The 17,075-nt window shown below is 40.1% G+C and overlaps 1 protein-coding gene across 1 annotated transcript in view; it reads left to right on the forward strand.

The window, feature by feature from the left end:
* The window catches only part of fut8b (fucosyltransferase 8b (alpha (1,6) fucosyltransferase)), a 234,379-nt gene that overhangs the window by 193,323 nt on the left and 23,981 nt on the right, over window positions 1-17,075 (forward strand). The gene's annotated exons all lie outside the window — the stretch shown is intronic.

Here is a 17,075-nt window from a genome sequence, read left to right on the forward strand (position 1 = left end):
TGCTCTCGCTCGTTGTTAAACTGTGTGTTGCAACACTGCCGTTCTCCATTGTAGGACAAATAAAGGCTTATCTTACTACAACTTCTCAAACCCAATGAGATGTGCTGTATCTTCATTAGCGGGATGCACACTGATTGTGTTGTGATAGTGCTCTGAAGGGGGAGTGACTTAGCGCAGAGAGCAAAGAGAGGGAAGACTCAAAGTGGACCTGATAAAACATGTTAATATGTTGTTTTTTGCAACATTTAAAAAAAAAGTAACATGGTGATCTAAATATGTTACATGTTAGCAGTTAATCCCCCATAGAAATGTAATACTCCCCTTTAAACAAAACATATTATTCTGTACTGGTACTTAAACAATACTTTTTCTCTAGTTCCTCAACTCTTCCCTCTACACTCTACTGATACCTTTCTACCTTTCAACAGTCCCCAGCCCTAGAGACGTTTAGCTCCTCCGTAATTAGCGTCTCAGTGTAATTAAATAAACTCCAGGACTGGCCTCACAGTACAAGTCTATGCCAGAGCGCTGTGTTTGTGCCACCACAGCACAAACTAAGTGAGACTCCTTTGGCTGTGATACGGACAGTGCAATTTCACTTAATGCTTATTGGCAGCAGGCGAACACTAGCAGCAGGTTTGTGGTCATAGCCCCAAAAGAGAGACTCCCCCACTGAGACCCTCGGCTGGGTACTCTCCAATTTGTTGTTTTGTTTTTGTTTTGTTTTTTCCTTCGAGATAATTAGTTCTTTTCTTTGACTTTTACTTTTACTTTTCAAGTGAAGTTCCTGTGCTTGGTTGGAAAATAATTCATCTTGAAATTTATGGAACGTTTTAAGATTAAAGCTCCTAAATTACGCAAAATTGATGCTTGTGAGCTTACCTGGAGTTGTTTCATTCGCACATGTTTGAGTAAACCTTTATTATCAGTCTGTCCACATTGTCAAAGCTCAAAATGCTCTGTTCCACCTTGTGATGTCATCAAGAACCTTTTAAATTTAGTTTAGTAGACAATGGCAATTCCACGGCTATAATGATTAAATGAATAAATGATTGTAGTAAAGTACAGTGAAGCACGTCCTGTATTGCAGACTTGATACTTGATACTCGATACCGATTCCGATACCACAATCATAATAAAAAACAATTGAATGCCATTTTCAACATTAAATGGTAGTACTTTGTTTTCCTTATATCTGTGTAATCCCTCAGTCGTCCAGTAGGTTCGTAGTGGTCCATGGGTGTATACTAGTCTGCGTGGTCTTATACTTGTTCTGATACAGCTCAAGATCGTTCAGGTTCATTTCTGTCCTGTGAATGTGACTTTTTTAGTATCGATACCTGAACAAATGAGTTTCTAGTTTCATAGTTCCGTAACAGTTACTGGACAAGACGCTTCACTGACCTTTCCCATACATTGTTTACTACAGTGCAGTGAATGAAAACTCAACCATCGTAACGTGCTTTACAAATACTTTATGCGTTTGACCCATTCCGTGTCGACATATAAGGCGTATTTATTGACGTAATAGTTGCATCGGGGTCGAAATCTGGAGTGGATTTCACCGTATGTTCTTGAGAGTTGAAGGATTTTGAAGTACATTTTGTAGTGCGGTGGATGTAGGACTTGTTTTCAGTCTTGTTAGTGTAGAGGGAGAGTATGTGAGGGAAGCCTAGAGGTACATCGCAGACTATTTATATCCCAGAATGCATTTGGGTTCCTTGACAATCACCTAGAGATTCAGAGATGTTTTGCAGAAATGGCAGATTTATTTTTGTTTTTTTTACGTAGTTGGATAGGACTTGCCGTGCCATCTTGTCAGGGTACATTACATTCTAAACCACAACATGAACATAGGAACTGGCAACGCAAATGAGACTCACCAAAACACCAAATTATAACATAAACAATGTCCAATGATTTTGTGATTAAGAATAAATCAGTATTACAATTGCTGCATTTGATTTGAACATATTTATCTAATTTCTGGGGACAAGGTAAAGCCACGTTTATGGAATTTAAAATGGAAATCTCTCATACGTAAAGTGAATGAATAAAGCATTGTTAAACTGCATGTGTTTCTATCGCGGAGTGTTCAGCAGTTTCCATGGTGACGCAACACACACATTAGCGAACGCTGACAAAAAATAAGTTTTACGATAGTCTGAAAACTCAAGAGACAATACAAAATGGAGTCTGTGATGAATTTGAGCGTTTGTGGGGCTGTTGAGGTGATGAGGTGATTTTCAACAAAAAGGTGAAAGTGACTGACTGAAAAACTGTTGGCTAATGCTAGCTAGCTTGTGACGTTGTATGTTTGTGTCTTGTTTAACAGCACAAATCAGCTCACCTGTTGTAGTTCCAGCTAAGTCAGTTCTTGGTCAAATTGTGTTAAAATAAAGCTCCAATTAAAGTCTAACTTGAGTAACAAAGCCTCAGACAGAGCAGTGCTTACAGTTAGCATCACAACCCCAGGAAATGTTGATGTCATCGGTGTCAATAGTACAGAATACCTCGACTAGTTCTAATCTTGGACTTAACCCATAGGAAACAGAAATAAAAGACTTCAACTTAAACAAACTTAAGAGCTGCATGTTACACCAGAAGCAGCCGCGTGCCTCAGTTTGAGAATCACTGTCTCTCTACCCCTCCCATCTCTCCTCTCTTTCTGTCCCTCTCTTCTCACTATTCTGCTTTTCCTCCCCCCTCTCTATTTGTCCTCTATTTTGTTCTTGCCACTTCTGTCTCTCTCCCACACTCATTCACCTTCCCTCTCCCTGAGTCACCTCCCCTCCATCTGCTCCCTGCCCTGTGTGTCTCTTTATCTCTATTATCACTTTCTCTCTTACTTTCCCGTTCTCTCACTTCCTGCTCTTTTTCCTCACTTTTTCTTTTTCTCCCTTCCTCTGTCTCTCTCTCGCCTCACTGTTTTTCTACCCATCTATATTGCTTCTTTCTCCCCCTCACTGCTGCCCTAACCCTCTCTCTCTATCTCCCTCTCTTTCTTCCTCTTACTACCCCTCCCCCTCTCTCTATCTCTTCACTTCTCTTTTTCTCCCGCTTGCTATCCCTCTCCCTTTCTCACTTCCTCTTTCTTCCTCTCTCTCCCTCTCACTTCACCCCTCTCTCTTTCTCCCTCTTGCTGCCCCTCACCTTCTCTTTTTCTCTTTCGCTCTCTGTCTCTTCACTTCTCTCTATTTCTACCTCTTGCTGCCCCTCCTCTTCTCTCTTTCTCACTCCCTCTCTCTTCCTCTCACTTCACTCCTCTCTCTCTTTTTCCTTCTTGCTCCCCCTCTCTCTTTCTCTTCCTCTCTCTCCCTTTCTCTTCACGTCTTTCTTTCTCTTTCTACCCCTTGCTCCTCCTCGCTCTTTCTCCCTCTCTCTTTACTTCTCTCTCTTTCTCACTCTCTCTCGTCCTCTCTCCTTTTCTCTTCACTTCTTCTCTTTCTCTCTCTTGCTACCCCTCTCTTTCTCTGTCTTCACTTCTCTTTCTCACTCTTTTTCTCCCTCTTGCTGCTCCTCACCCTCCCTCTCTCTCTCTCTTCCTCTCTCTCCCTCTCTCGTCCTCTCTCCTTTTCTCTTCACTTCTTCTCTTTCTCTCTCTTGCTACCCCTCTGTCTTTCTCACTCTCTCGTCCTCTCTCCTTTTCTCTTCACTTCTTCTCTTTCTCTCTCTTGCTACCCGTATCTCTTTCTCACTCTCTCTCGTCCTCTCTCCTTTTCTCTTCACTTCTTCTCTTTCTCTATCTTGCTACCCCTCTCTCTTTCTCTCTCTCCCTGTCTTCACTTCTTTTTCTCACTCTTTTTCTCCCTCTTGCTGCCCCTCACCCTCCCTCTCTCCCTTTCTCTCTCTCTTCCTCTCTCGTCACTTCTCTCTCTCTTTCTCTCACTCTCTCTTCCTTTCTCCCTCTCTTTTCACTTCTCTCACTTTCTCTCTCTTCCTCTCTCCTTTTCACTTCTCTTTCTCTCTCTTTCTCCCTCTTCCTGCCCCTTACCGTCACTCTCCCTCTCCCTCCTTCTCCCCGTCCCTCCCTCTCTCCCTCTCCCTCCTATCTCTTCATTTAGTCTGCTCTCGTGGGCTCTCCTCTCTTATCTCCACAGCGTTGGCCCCCTCTCGTTCGGCTGCCTTTCAAGCGTCCTTCCTCCCCCCTCCCTCCTCTTCCTCTCTATCTCCCGTCTCGCTCGGGCCCCTGTCTGTCTCGTTGTCGGGGCCCCTATAGATCCATATTGTTGCCGTGGTGCATAAAAATAGCCTTTTGCCGCTGCTGTCCCTGTACTGTCTTGTATGTAGACTTTGAAGGAGTCCTTTGAAGATCGCACTCGAATCAAAGGGGAAGTACACGCTTTTTCCATAACAAAGTCAAATGTGTCCCAGTACGGCAGCTTTTAGGGTCAAAATGTCCACCTCAGTGTTTGTGTCATCCTCAAACCGGGACATAAGGGTTACATTACTGTGATTTTCCGCTTTTCCAGATGCACAAAGTCATTTTTTTGGGATTATTCATTCACTTCACACTCTCACAAAAGCAACGCTGTCAGTCTGCACCATCAGCACTCATAAATCAGATGCGACGTCCGGACAGGTACTCTTTAAGTTACTCTTTGTTAAGTAGCGGCTTGCCTAAATACTTTTGAGTAATTTCTTGAACTCTACTTTGTACTTCTGCTTGAGTAATATTATTTTGAAGTACCATTACACTTTCTTGAGTATAATTTTTGGCTACTTTACCCACCTCTTACTACAGAGTGTCCATAAAGTCTCATTACAATTTAATTTTATGATGATTATTTATGTTTTGGTTTGTTGTACAGTGGTCCATCGTTTATCGCGGGGTTACGTTCTAAAAATAACCCAAACAGGCGAAATCCGCATTTGTTTTTTTGCTGTAAAACCCCTCACCACACACTTTATACACTTTTCTCACACAGGCATTAACATTTTCTCACATTTCTCTCTCGTTTAAACTCTCTCAAAGTTCAAACCTTCGTCGGCGTCTTTGTCGGTGCAGAACGTTTCACCGACATTGTGGGTTTTGTCGGGGAGAAAACTTGCGAACATTCAGCACTTAAGAGTCACACTGCGATCCAATGTTTATGTAAATTTCTCTATATGGGCTCCATTAGTCACACGAAGCACATCAAGACAGCACTAGATTTCTTGTCACGTTCGTTGTAGCATAAACTCGTCAATGGTTCAATCACATCTGTATCTTTTGCTTCAGTTCAGTAATGTCCCGTATCTTTAACATAGTCCCATAGAAAGAAACCCATAGGTGTGATATCTGGTAAACGTAGTAGCCACAGAATTGGTCCGTCCTTTCCGATCCAACGGTGTGGAAATGTGTGATGGAGGAACTCACGAACACGCAGACCCCAGTGTTGTTGGGGAGCTGGAACACGATGATTGGTTGAAGGTCCTGCAGTTGCGGTGCCACATATTCAGCCAAAAGGTCAAGGTAGACATTTCTTAGCGGTTCACTCAAAAGGCCGCCTCTTCAATCAACAAGATGTCTGAAATACAAAACGCAATGTCATTAAAACGTTTTATAACCACTGAGTACAACAGAACAAATCTAATTCATTTATCGTATCAATTGCCTTTGTAATAAAATGTTTAAATTGTAACACGACTTTATGGACACAGTGTTTATCGACTAATCGCTCAATATATGAACGTGGGAACTAAATTGTTTCAGCCTCAATATTTATCGTGAGTACTTTTTCTTTGTAAAAGTGGAAACATTTTTGGCTTTTTTTTGTTGTAATACGATAAGTTTTGAGCTGTGGAGGGGTGAATAAGCCTCTTTTATGGCTTATTATTGTTACATTCTGCTTTTTATTTGTTGCCGCTCATGTCTTTTAATGAAACAGTTTATTTAAAAATGGCTACAGTTTTAAGTACCGGAATTAACTCCTACAAAGATAGCGCTTAGAATAATTGGAGTACTAGTATTTATCAGCAATGCATCTCCCATAAAGGGCTACTGCATAAAACATTAGCTCTTCTTATCATGCGAGCCCTATCCTAGCATACACTTGTAATACACAGGACTGCTAGCACTAACCCCCAGCTGTAGCTAATGCTGTGGTCATGCCTGTTGTGTTAACAATGTGGGCAGCAGCAACATCCTCCCAGGCTCCCTTGCTAGCACAGAGAAATGTAAAACGCTAGGCTAGTCGTTGGATATGCATTTAATATCCCGCCAATTAGCCTCAAACTGGCCTTTTATGTGCTGTAGCGCTGGAATGCTCTGAATGCTAACAAACCGCTAGCTGCGCGATCTTTATGCAGTCAGTTATAATACAGTTATATGATGTATTCTAGTTTCCTTATATCACAAGTGCTGTTTTAGCCGCCTGTTATTGTTCCGTCTTTCATTTCCCGTTGTGTAGCTTAAGTTTAAATCATGTTTATGTCTGGATATGTCTCCAGGTCTTGTGTGCAGTGAAACACCACCAGTAGGGGGCACAAGATCAGCTGGAAAGTCGCTAATCAATATGTTGGTGACAGTAGCTCAGGGTATTTGTCCACTTTCCCGAAGGTCAGCGGTTCGAATCCCACTCTTGACATAAACATCGTTGGTTGAGCTGTCTTTGGCGGTGATTCCAGTTCCCACAAATAAATGCTGTTGTTGCGTCCTTGGGCAAGACACTTAATCCACGTCGTCCCCAGTGTCTGTGTACACCGGTGTATGAATGTGTGTGTGAATGGATGATTGGTTCCTTGATGTAAAGTGCTTTGAGAGCCTAGAACGTGGAAAAACACTACCATTTTGAGCTGATTTGGAAACAAAATTATAAGGTGCCCCAATGCTCAAAACAGTCACATTCGCCTTGGAACCTACAGTGTCTTCAAACTGTCCTCTGACCAGGATTATCTCTCAAGAGCTGCTATTTTAGAAGGTAATACTACGGTTCAATTCCAACGTTTCTGTGCACAGTTTGGGTATTTTGTATGCACCTGAAAACCCATCCAAGCCATGACCTGTGGGCTAATCCTCCGGGCTAATGCACCTAATTGACAGATTATATTGTAAACAACATCAAACCGCTGTGCTCTGTCTGTATCTGTTTGTATTAATTTTTTTCGCAGCTGGAGACTGAAAAAGCTGTGTTCGTTTTAACAAGGTTGTTGTGAGGAGACCAGTCTAACCTCCAGTCCAGCTTAATTTCACCATTCGAAAAAGTTGTTCTAAAAAGAAAAAAGTCATGCATGTGAATACTACCCATGTGCCAAAGGGTTTGCAAGAGCTGGGGATAAATTTTATAGATTTTACGTTGTCCTTTTAAGGTTTGAAAATCAGGTTCTCCAGTTTTTATGGACATCTTACTTACTGGTTTTATCACAACTCATGAAACTCCTCCCCGTTTTGAGATTTTCTATTGCCCGGGATCTAGTATAAACACTTACTTACACTTCAATACTTTCCAAAGATGTGAGTCTGGACACCGGTGAATCTCCCTGAGTTCAGATTGGCGTGATTGACAGGTGGATTAGCCAATCAGGGATGTGTATAGCTCACCGGTATCGACACAAATATTGCTGTTTATGAGGAGAAAAGAAAGGGAAAAAAATATCACAGGGGATTGAAAAACCTTGTGTATTTTTGCAGAATCAGTGAGCGAAGTACTAAACTGTTGATCGGAGGTGAGATGTTTGTGTAATCCCTCAGTCGTCCAGACAAAAGTAAAATCTGTCAACAGGAGTCCTACAAGCTTTTTGCCGAGTTAACAGACTTTACTTTTGGCTGGAAAGTGATGTGTGACCAATGAGCTCCTTTGATTGGACAGTCACGTTTTGTCGGACTGGAGATGCGATGGAGGGCGTAGAAACTGGACTGATATCCCTGTATAAAATTCAGAGCGATATCATTCTGCACTTGTCAAGCGGCCATTTTTAGTATTTTGGCAGAGGCGGGTAAAGTCGCCTGAAATTGTACTCGAGTAAGGTTCACATTGCTTTAAAATAACAGTGCAGTAGTCCAAAAAATCACTCAAGTAAGACTAAAAAACGTATTTAGGGAAAGTACTACTGAAGTAAGAGCGACGCAAGAAACAGAAATGTTCAAAGAGTAAATGTATGCTCCTAGAAAAGTACTTTGAAAAGTTGAGTACTACCCTCCTCTTACACTCTGCTGCCATTTTGTATAAAGAAATGTCATTTGGGAGTTAATTGGACTTACATTTATTCCAAAACACATGCGATATCAAAGCCAGTGTACACAAAACATAATTTCAAACCATATATGAAGTATCTCCCCGCGGTTCACATATTGTAACACACGTATTCTCCGCGTATCTCATGTGAATACAGCAACAAGCCATATATTGACTGATGCTCTTATGGTGGTGTTTTTACGGTCCTCCCTCTTGGCCGTGTCTGCGTCTGGTTAACCCACTTTCTCTTAAGTGTCTCCCCCAGGAGGTGAGAGAGGAGAGGTGCGCTATATTCACCGCACATAATGTCCAATCCGATGAAACGTGTAGCTCGAGGGGGGAGCGAATCAAAGCGGGAATGGTGCTCCCCGATGGTGTAAATTGGAAATGAGAAAATGAAACAGCGGAGAGTCGATATTAAAATAGATGTATGCAATTATAGACAATGTGGTTTGGTGTTGTGCCCACGTGAATCTAACAAGGATTTCAGCTTTTGATTAATGGTTAAAGCAATTAGCTAAATGTACGGAAAGGCTACGGACGATGACAGAAGTGTAGGGCCTGTAATATATCATGTTTTTCCATCTATATATTTTACGGAAAAGACTTTTTGTCATGGCTGCCCCGTTTAAAATACAAAACAAACAGAAAAATGAACAAAACAATTAAGTATATACAGTTGAAGGTTACATACGGTATATAAAAAGACACATATGCTTTTTTTTTCTCACTGTCTGACATGAAATCAGGCTAAACTTTTCCTGTTTTAGGTCAGTTATTACGACCAAAATTATTTCTATTTGCGAAATGCCAAAATAATGACAGAAGGATTTTTCATTCCTTTCAGAAGTCAGAAGTTTACACACAGTAACATTACGCTGCCTTTCAGCAATTTGGGAAAACCCAGCTGATGATGTCATGTCTTTGTCTTGGCTCAGTTACTCCAGTTCTGTCAGGAGAAATGGACCAAAATTCCTGCCAACTATTGTGAGGAGCTTGTGGAAACGTATTCAAAACGCCAAACAGTTCGCCGGCCAAATACTAATGAAAAGTGTGTAAACTTTGTAAACTGACTTTGAAGGAAGTGATGAAAAATTGTCAAAAAATTGTAAAAAAAATTGTCCTTCTCTCATTATTCTGGCATTTAGTGAATAGAAATAAATTTGGTAATCCTAACTGACCTAAAAGATAAAAAATTTAGTCTAATTTCATGTCAGACAGTGATAAAAAAGCGTGTGTCTTTTTATATAGGGTATGTAAACTTCTGGTTTCAACTGTAAGTCCATATAAAACATTGAAAACAGATGCATGTGTGTGTATAAAAGTTTGTTGCCACATTATTAAATTGCTTCTGTGGCACCAATGTATCCAGTTTTGCTTAAAAAAAAAAAAAAAAAATGTATGTAACTGTATTAATACCCCTTCTTAAATAAAAAATCGCATGCAAAATATTCAGATCATGTTATCTCTTATTGTTTTGAAAATGCCGCAAACGTATTAATATGTTTTATAAGTTTCACTTTTGTTTCTAACGCTCTGAGTCTGCCCTTCCTCTGCTCTCTGTGCTAAGTTACTCTCCCTTCAGAGCGTTTTCACAGCACAATCAGCGTGCATCATTTAACTCCACCACAGTTCTTGCTACCATGCTACCATCTTCCACACTGACTGTACATATAAATGGACATGGCTAACCTGCTAGCTGCCGCGTTCCAAATAGGAATTGATCATGGGCGCACTTCCGGCTCCATCGATTCTGGCTCCAATTCACTTTACATTAGAAAACTGTTGCCCCTCTCTATAATTTTTGCAGTGAGCTTTGTCATTTTGATCTTAAAATGTTCGTATTAACCCGCGCTACATGATCCTGTGTTTTTATTTCGCTATTGTGTCCGTAACTCAAGATAGAGGTCACTCTTGCTAGCATTTGATTGGTTTTATTGACAGCATTGCTAAGCGCCCGTTCCCTGCTAAACCAGCAGTGCGGGTGAAAAGAGCTGTTACCTTTAACCATCTTGCTCCAGATTGGCTCTTTGGTTGCTATGATACTCGCGGTCAGAATTCCAAATATGCAACTCTGCGCCAAATTGGCCTCTATAACTGCTCTAGCCTCGATGAGCTTCATTTGACTGGAACCAAACGTTGTGGTTGACGTCACACTCACTTAGTCCACTTGTTTATAGAGTCTTCCACCATTTTGTTTCTGTCTCTATCTGTTTGTTGCTAATTTATCTTTCCAGACTCTGCATTTTTGGCCAGGCTTCATTGACCGGAAAATTTGGGATACAGAGGGAAAACCGTTGTCTTCATGTAGAACAATAGTCGGCTGATCAAAGCGCTCGGTTGATGGAGGAGTGTAGTCTTTTGAGCGTCTCTGATCCGACATTGCGTTTTTATGAGAGAATCCTAAAACAGGACTCAGTTTCACTTTCAACACGACAAAAAAAAACTCTCAACTTCATAAAGTCAAAACCTTATATTCAATGAGTCTATGAAATATTTAGTCGGATTGGAACTATGAATTATGAAAACATTAGGAGTAACATGCCTGGTGAAATGTACTGGAAAAAATAACTCTAGGGGAGTTCATTTTTGACTTGAATTTGGAGTTTTGGACAGTTTTGAGAGGTACTGGATTCAAATATTTCACTTTTTGCCTCATTTCTCTGATATTCTGTGACTCACTGGACATAAAACGAATGGTAGATGCAGCTTTAGTTGTACTATTTCTTATGATCTTGTACTCCTACTGCAAATATTTTTAACTTTGACTTAATATATCTGCTGTAATATGTTGATGTGGTAGTTGTTGTAGTAATAGTAGTAGTTGTAGTAGATGAAGTAGGTGTAGTTGTTGTAGTAGTAGTCCTAGTAGGTGTAGTTGTAAGTCGAGTGACTGCTTAGCCAGCTGTAGTAGTAGTAGTAGTAGTTTTAGTAGTAGTTGTAGTAGTAATTCTATTTGTGTACATGTTTTTTAACTCTGGCTTAAAATTTAGTAGTTAAAAATAGCAATCTTTGTAGTTGTAGTAGGTGTAGTAGTTGTTGTAGTAATTGTAGTAGTTGTAGTAAGTGTAGTAGTAGTAGTATTTATTGTTGTTTTAGTTGTAGCAGCTGTAGTATTAGTTGTTGTAGTAATTGTAGTAGTTGTAGTAGGTGTAGTAGTTGCTGTAGTAGATATAGTAGTAGTTGTAATAGTTGTAGCAGTAGGTGTAGTTGTAGTAGTAATTGCAGTAGTTGTTGCTGTAGTTGTAGTAAGTGTAGTAGTAGTAGTACTTGTAGTAATATTTATAATTGTTGTAGCTGTAGTAGCAGTAGTTGTTGTTGTAGTTGTAGTAAGTGTAGAAGTAGTTGTAGCACTTGTAGTAGTACTTTTTGTTATTGTTATAGTTGTAGTAGTTGTTGTTGTTTGTTGTAGTAGTAGTTGCTGTAGTAAGTGTTGAAGCAGTTATAGTACTTGTAGTTGTATTTATAATTGTTGTAGTTGTAGTAGTTGTTGTTGTAGTAAGTGTAGTAGTAGTTGTAGTACTTGTAGTAGTACTTATTGTTGTTCTAGTAGCAGTAGTAGTTGTTGTAGTAAGTGTAGTAGTAGTTGTAGTACTTGTAGTAGTACTTTTTGTTATTGTTATAGTTGTTGTAGTAGTAGTTGTTGTTTGTTGTAGTAAGTGTTGAAGCAGTTATAGTACTTGTAGTTGTATTTATAATTGTTGTAGTTGTAGTAGTAGTAGTAGTAGTTGTTGTAGTTGTAAGTGTAGAAGTAGTTGTAGCACTTGTAGTAGTACTTTTTGTTATTGTTATAGTTGTAGCAGTAGTAGTAGCAGTTGTTGTTGGTGTTGTAGTAGTAGTTGCTGTAGTAAGTGTTGAAGCAGTTATAGTACTTGTAGTTGTATTTATAATTGTTGTAGTAGTTGTAGTAAGTGTAGAAGTAGTTGTAGTACTTGTAGTAGTAGTTATTGTTGTTGTTCTAGTAGCAGTAGTAGTTGTTGTAGTAGTAAGTGTAGTAGTAGTTGCAGTACTCGTAGCTGTATTTATAATTGTATCTGTAGTAGTCGTAATAGTTGCAGTAATAATTGAATGAGCGCAGCAGCAGTACACAGTGAGTAATTACAGACTCCTTTAACTTGATAAACTGTATATTGAACGCGGAGCCTCCTGCTTAGTTTGTCACAGTGTGTTCTCTTGTTGCTACATCTCATACATTATTCATGGGGATCAGTACATATCATGCTTTATTTTCCATTCCGCTTGACATCCATGCCACGCGCAGGAAATGCACACGCGTCCCCGGCTTTGGACTTGAATGAAATTTTGATCTAATTAGCGCGAGGAAGACATGCACCATATTCATAATTTTGAGCCCTTCCCTCCTTATGTGATTCATGGCATCGCCGTTATATAAGACAGGCCTGGGAATATTTTTTTTCAGTTCAATATTTAATGCTTTTAGCGATTTATATTCCGAGCTATGCAGAGGCACACGCTAGCTTTTTTTTTTTTTTTGATAAAGATATTCTGAAAAGGGCATTTTAACTGACTCATTATGCAACGTATTAAGATGTATAGCAGAAGTGTGCGCCACCGTATTAAAGGCGGTCTGTAATCCTCATGCGAGTTCAAATGGAAAAGACCAAAATTTGACTAAAAATTGATTTATTTATATAGCGCTTTTCCACATTCAAGGCACTCAAAACACCACCCACCCATTCACACACACACATTCATACACCAGTGTACACAGACACTTGAGGCGAGGTGGGTTAAGTGTCTTGCCCAAGGACACAACGACAGTCAGTATTCATCTGTGGGAGCTGGAATCACACCGCCAACAGTGGATCTGACTCTTCTATCAATGATGTTTATGTTGAGACCAGGATTCGAACCGTAGTAGACAAACACTCTACTAACCGAGCTACTTTTCTGTTAGTCTTGATGCTCAGATAATGTGTATGCGTATCTTCCTCAAGCTGGGTACTTTTTTTTTTTTTTTTTTAACTTACCTCAGTATCTGGAGAAAGATCCTTGGGTTTGGTTCTGCTTGAGATGTTGAAGAACTGGGTCAAATACAGTGGCAAATTTCTCAAAGTGGATGTCAAACTCAATTTCACCAAAGGACACATCAGCAAAATGGTTTGTCTCAAATTTGCAAAGATATAAAAAATATGTCTGTGTAACTGCGTAAATCCTGATAAACTGACATTTTAAGACAGTCAGACATTTAAATTTACCTTGTAGCGGGCCACATAAAATGACATGGCGGGCCGCATTTGGCCCCTGGGCCTTGAGTTTGACACAAGTGCTATACGAGGACAATATATTTACCTTAACTTCAACTGTTAACTAAACCTCCAACTAGGTACTCCTGACTTCAACTGTTTGGAGACTTGGGCCAAGAACTAGGTACTCCTGAATGTATAGCGTAAAACCTGGTGACGCTAATATCTTTCCAATATTTCTGTCATCCAAATACAACAGTTACTCTACTAGTTACTATTTAGTTCTTATAAAAAACTAATTGTAGTTTACCTCTCTAAAAACTGTTGGGAAAATCCCTTCTCTCTAGCTTATGTAATCAATTGTATTCAGATCAGGAGTACCTAGCTGGAGCGCTAACCTATATTGCATGTTTTAAGGTAGATGGGAGTAACTGGATAAGCTCAACCATTGCACAAAGATAACAACATGCGCTCTTTTTGGGAAACAAACCCACAACCTTAATGCGTACTTACATTGGCTTATTCCGAGTCCATTGTGCACACACAGTCAATATAAAAACCCTGGCTTTGTTTTGGCTAGCACGCATTATCCTAGCAACAAAGCGAATAGATTTCAGGGCCCAGTGTGATCTAAAGTCTGCCAGCGCATCCCTTCTGGTGGGTTGAGATTAGCAAACGTTCTCAATGCTTTTATTTCGATTTTTGTTTTGTTTTTCCTTGTGAATTTGAAAACCTTGTAATTCCGGAGCACGCGTTTGTTTAGGGACCTTTTGTAGAGGCGTATAACTTCCAAAATGGCGGTCGTTTCATTCATTTTCTAGAGTTTTTTTTACCGAAGCAGTGAGGTGAAAAGAGGTGCAGCTCCATGACTCTCGTACCGCCCCTGCCACTGTCGGACTCTACCCCCATGACGCAGCCCGGCCTTGGGGTTGAGAGGCTGACAGCTTGGCCTCCGAGCAAGGACGAGACAGGGGCTTTCGGTCTCACAGGGAGGGCAACATTGGAGACCTGGAGAGTTATGGATGAATTATGAAATCCAATATTGGCCTTCTGAGGATTTGGCATAGCCTAGTGGTATATGGAGGCATGAATAGTAATAATGTGTTGTTTTATTTATTGCCTGTATTGTGAGTGGGCATGTCAAATAAACCATGGCCTTGGCAAAATGGTAACCTGAACAGATGTGAGCAAGTTTAAAGAACACATTATGCATTCTCGTGGCTTCAGTTAACATCGCACAGCAGGATAGATTTTCTTAATATTTGTGGGTCTACAAACTCATGAGAATCCACCTCCACATGCTCCCACTGATGGGACAGAGCCCGGCCGCGGGCTGGAGGACCAATCACAGAGCAACATTGTGGTTTGTGCGGAAGCCAAAAGTGAAACGCCCAAGTGAACCAAAACAATCATGGCGGCGGCGACAGACGTGCTTCAGCCTGTTTTAGTGTCATTATTATGTTTGTAAAAACGTGCAGACGGTCAGAGCTTCGTGTGTGTGGACAGGGAAGATGTCTGTGCTTTTCTCTCAGAACAAAAGTTTGATTTTTCATCTTGTTCCGCCATTGTGACGCTTTGACTAATCAGATTCAAATAATCATAATTACTTTTCCTGTTTTTTTCAGCGATAGTCATTCCAGAAAATGTGTAGAACTCAGTTCTGCACATTGTCCATGTGGTGTGTCCAGGTTAGGCTTTGATTCCCTTTTTAAAATGCTTTTGGTCACCTTGGGATAACTGTTTCACATTTTTTTTACTTAAAATGTCTGCATTTGGAAAATATATTTTATAAACCACACCTCTGTCTGTAATATAGCATTTTGGCATTCTGCTATCAGCAACAGGAATGAACACTCAGAAAGTCGTCCTTATCGCACATAAATGCTATGCTAATAAAAGCCATTTTCATTGTGAAAACAATTTGACCAGAGTCCAGTGATGGTTTATGGACTTAAAAACCAAGCAAGAGAAGTCTGGAGTTTAACTCAGGTTCGTTTTTGATCAGTATAACAGTATAACATGTTTAAAGCTCAAAAAAGTCATATTTTCTCATAATATAGCTCATTTAAATTTATAATGATAATATTTTTTTTATTAAAAACAAATGCAAATTGTTTTAATAAACAATTAACTACATTTTTGTATGTTCCTTTTCCCCATTTATTGTTTTCTGTACTGTAGTATTTATATCTCTTTGTCCTCTAAAGAACTCCGTAGACGATTGCTAAAGGGCACAAGGTCGACAGCTTATAGTCTCAATAGTAAACTATCCTGGGACATGGCCTATTGCAGGTCATGTCATTGGCACTTTCAAAAGCTCCCCCAGCTCATTGTTGGTTGAGTATAAAACGAGGTTACTTTTACAAACAGCAGTAGTAAAAGCAGCCGCATGTTGTAAAGATGGAATACTGCACTGTTTTCTCTTCAGGGCATTTCATTTTAGCTTTGTGTTTTGCTTTGTTGTTAAGGATGGGCAGTATATCAGTATTGTTATTCTTAGATACGTAGTTGGATTTTTTATGTATTGGGTCCTCAGACTTGTAACTTCAATTTAAAAAGAAAAAAGTTTATACAATCATCATAAAAATACAAATTATATTATATACCAGATAGCAGTGGCAGTAGCAGTAATAGCAGTAATAGCAGACAGTTCAGTTTTGCTCCTCCTTACCTTTTCGATCTGCTCCACATTAGCCCTCTTACCCGCCTGGTCACCACAGGGGGCAGAGCTTTCAGCTGCTCTGCTCCTCCTCTCTGAAACTCCCTCCCACCTGACCTCTGCATCTACCCATGTTCATTTAGATTCAAACCCCTCCAGGATAGGGATGAGCCGGTATGGATTTTTTGAGTCAATACTGATACTGCGATATTTAGTCTGCTGCTGTGGCTGATAATCGATGTTTAGCTGTAAAAATGCATAGCGAGACTCACAATGTGGGATATAAAATTATTTGTTACGTGTTTGAATCAACAGAGAGACTAAAAACACTCAACTATTTCCATTTTTGCTCCATTAAAAAAAAAAATTGGTCATAGTTGGAAACACAGCAAAAGTTGAAGAACAGGTGGGCGGGATTTATGTCAGGACAAAAATATTTCCAGATGTGCTACTGGCAGAGAAAATCTGCCGATTACCAAAAAATGTTGGAGATCTTTCAACTTTTGCACCAAAAAGGCTGTTGACCCACTGTTTAAAATGATCAGGCTCATTCAGGTGCCTTATATGTCGTTGAGCACAGCACACAGGGCAGCAGCTGGAGCCCCTCCCATCGCCGTGCGTGCTTAGCATTTCCCTATACGGCCGACTCTGGGAACTGAGCTATCACCGATCCCTACTTCAGGATAGCATTTTCCCTGAGGTCTTTTCTTTTTTAATAGTGTTTTTATGTGATACCGGCATAGATTGTATATATAAATGGACATAGCTCACCTGCTAGCTGCAACGTTCCAAAGAATTCCGACTCCAATTCCCTTTACATTAGGAAATTGTCGCCCCTCCTGCCACAACTGCTGCAGTGAACCTCGTCATTTAGGGCTTAAAACGTTTGCATTAACCCACTCTACATGAATCTGGTGTTTTTATTTCGCTATTATGTCTGTAAATCAAGATTAATAAAAGACAAATCAGTTGCCTTTTTTCCCTGAGGTCGCTCCCGCTAGCGTTAGCAACAGGTTTGATTGACAGCGTTGCTAAGTGCCCGCTCCCTGCCAA

The sequence above is a fragment of the Periophthalmus magnuspinnatus genome, chromosome 24, assembly GCF_009829125.3.
Source record: "Periophthalmus magnuspinnatus isolate fPerMag1 chromosome 24, fPerMag1.2.pri, whole genome shotgun sequence".
NCBI lineage: Eukaryota > Metazoa > Chordata > Actinopteri > Gobiiformes > Gobiidae > Periophthalmus > Periophthalmus magnuspinnatus.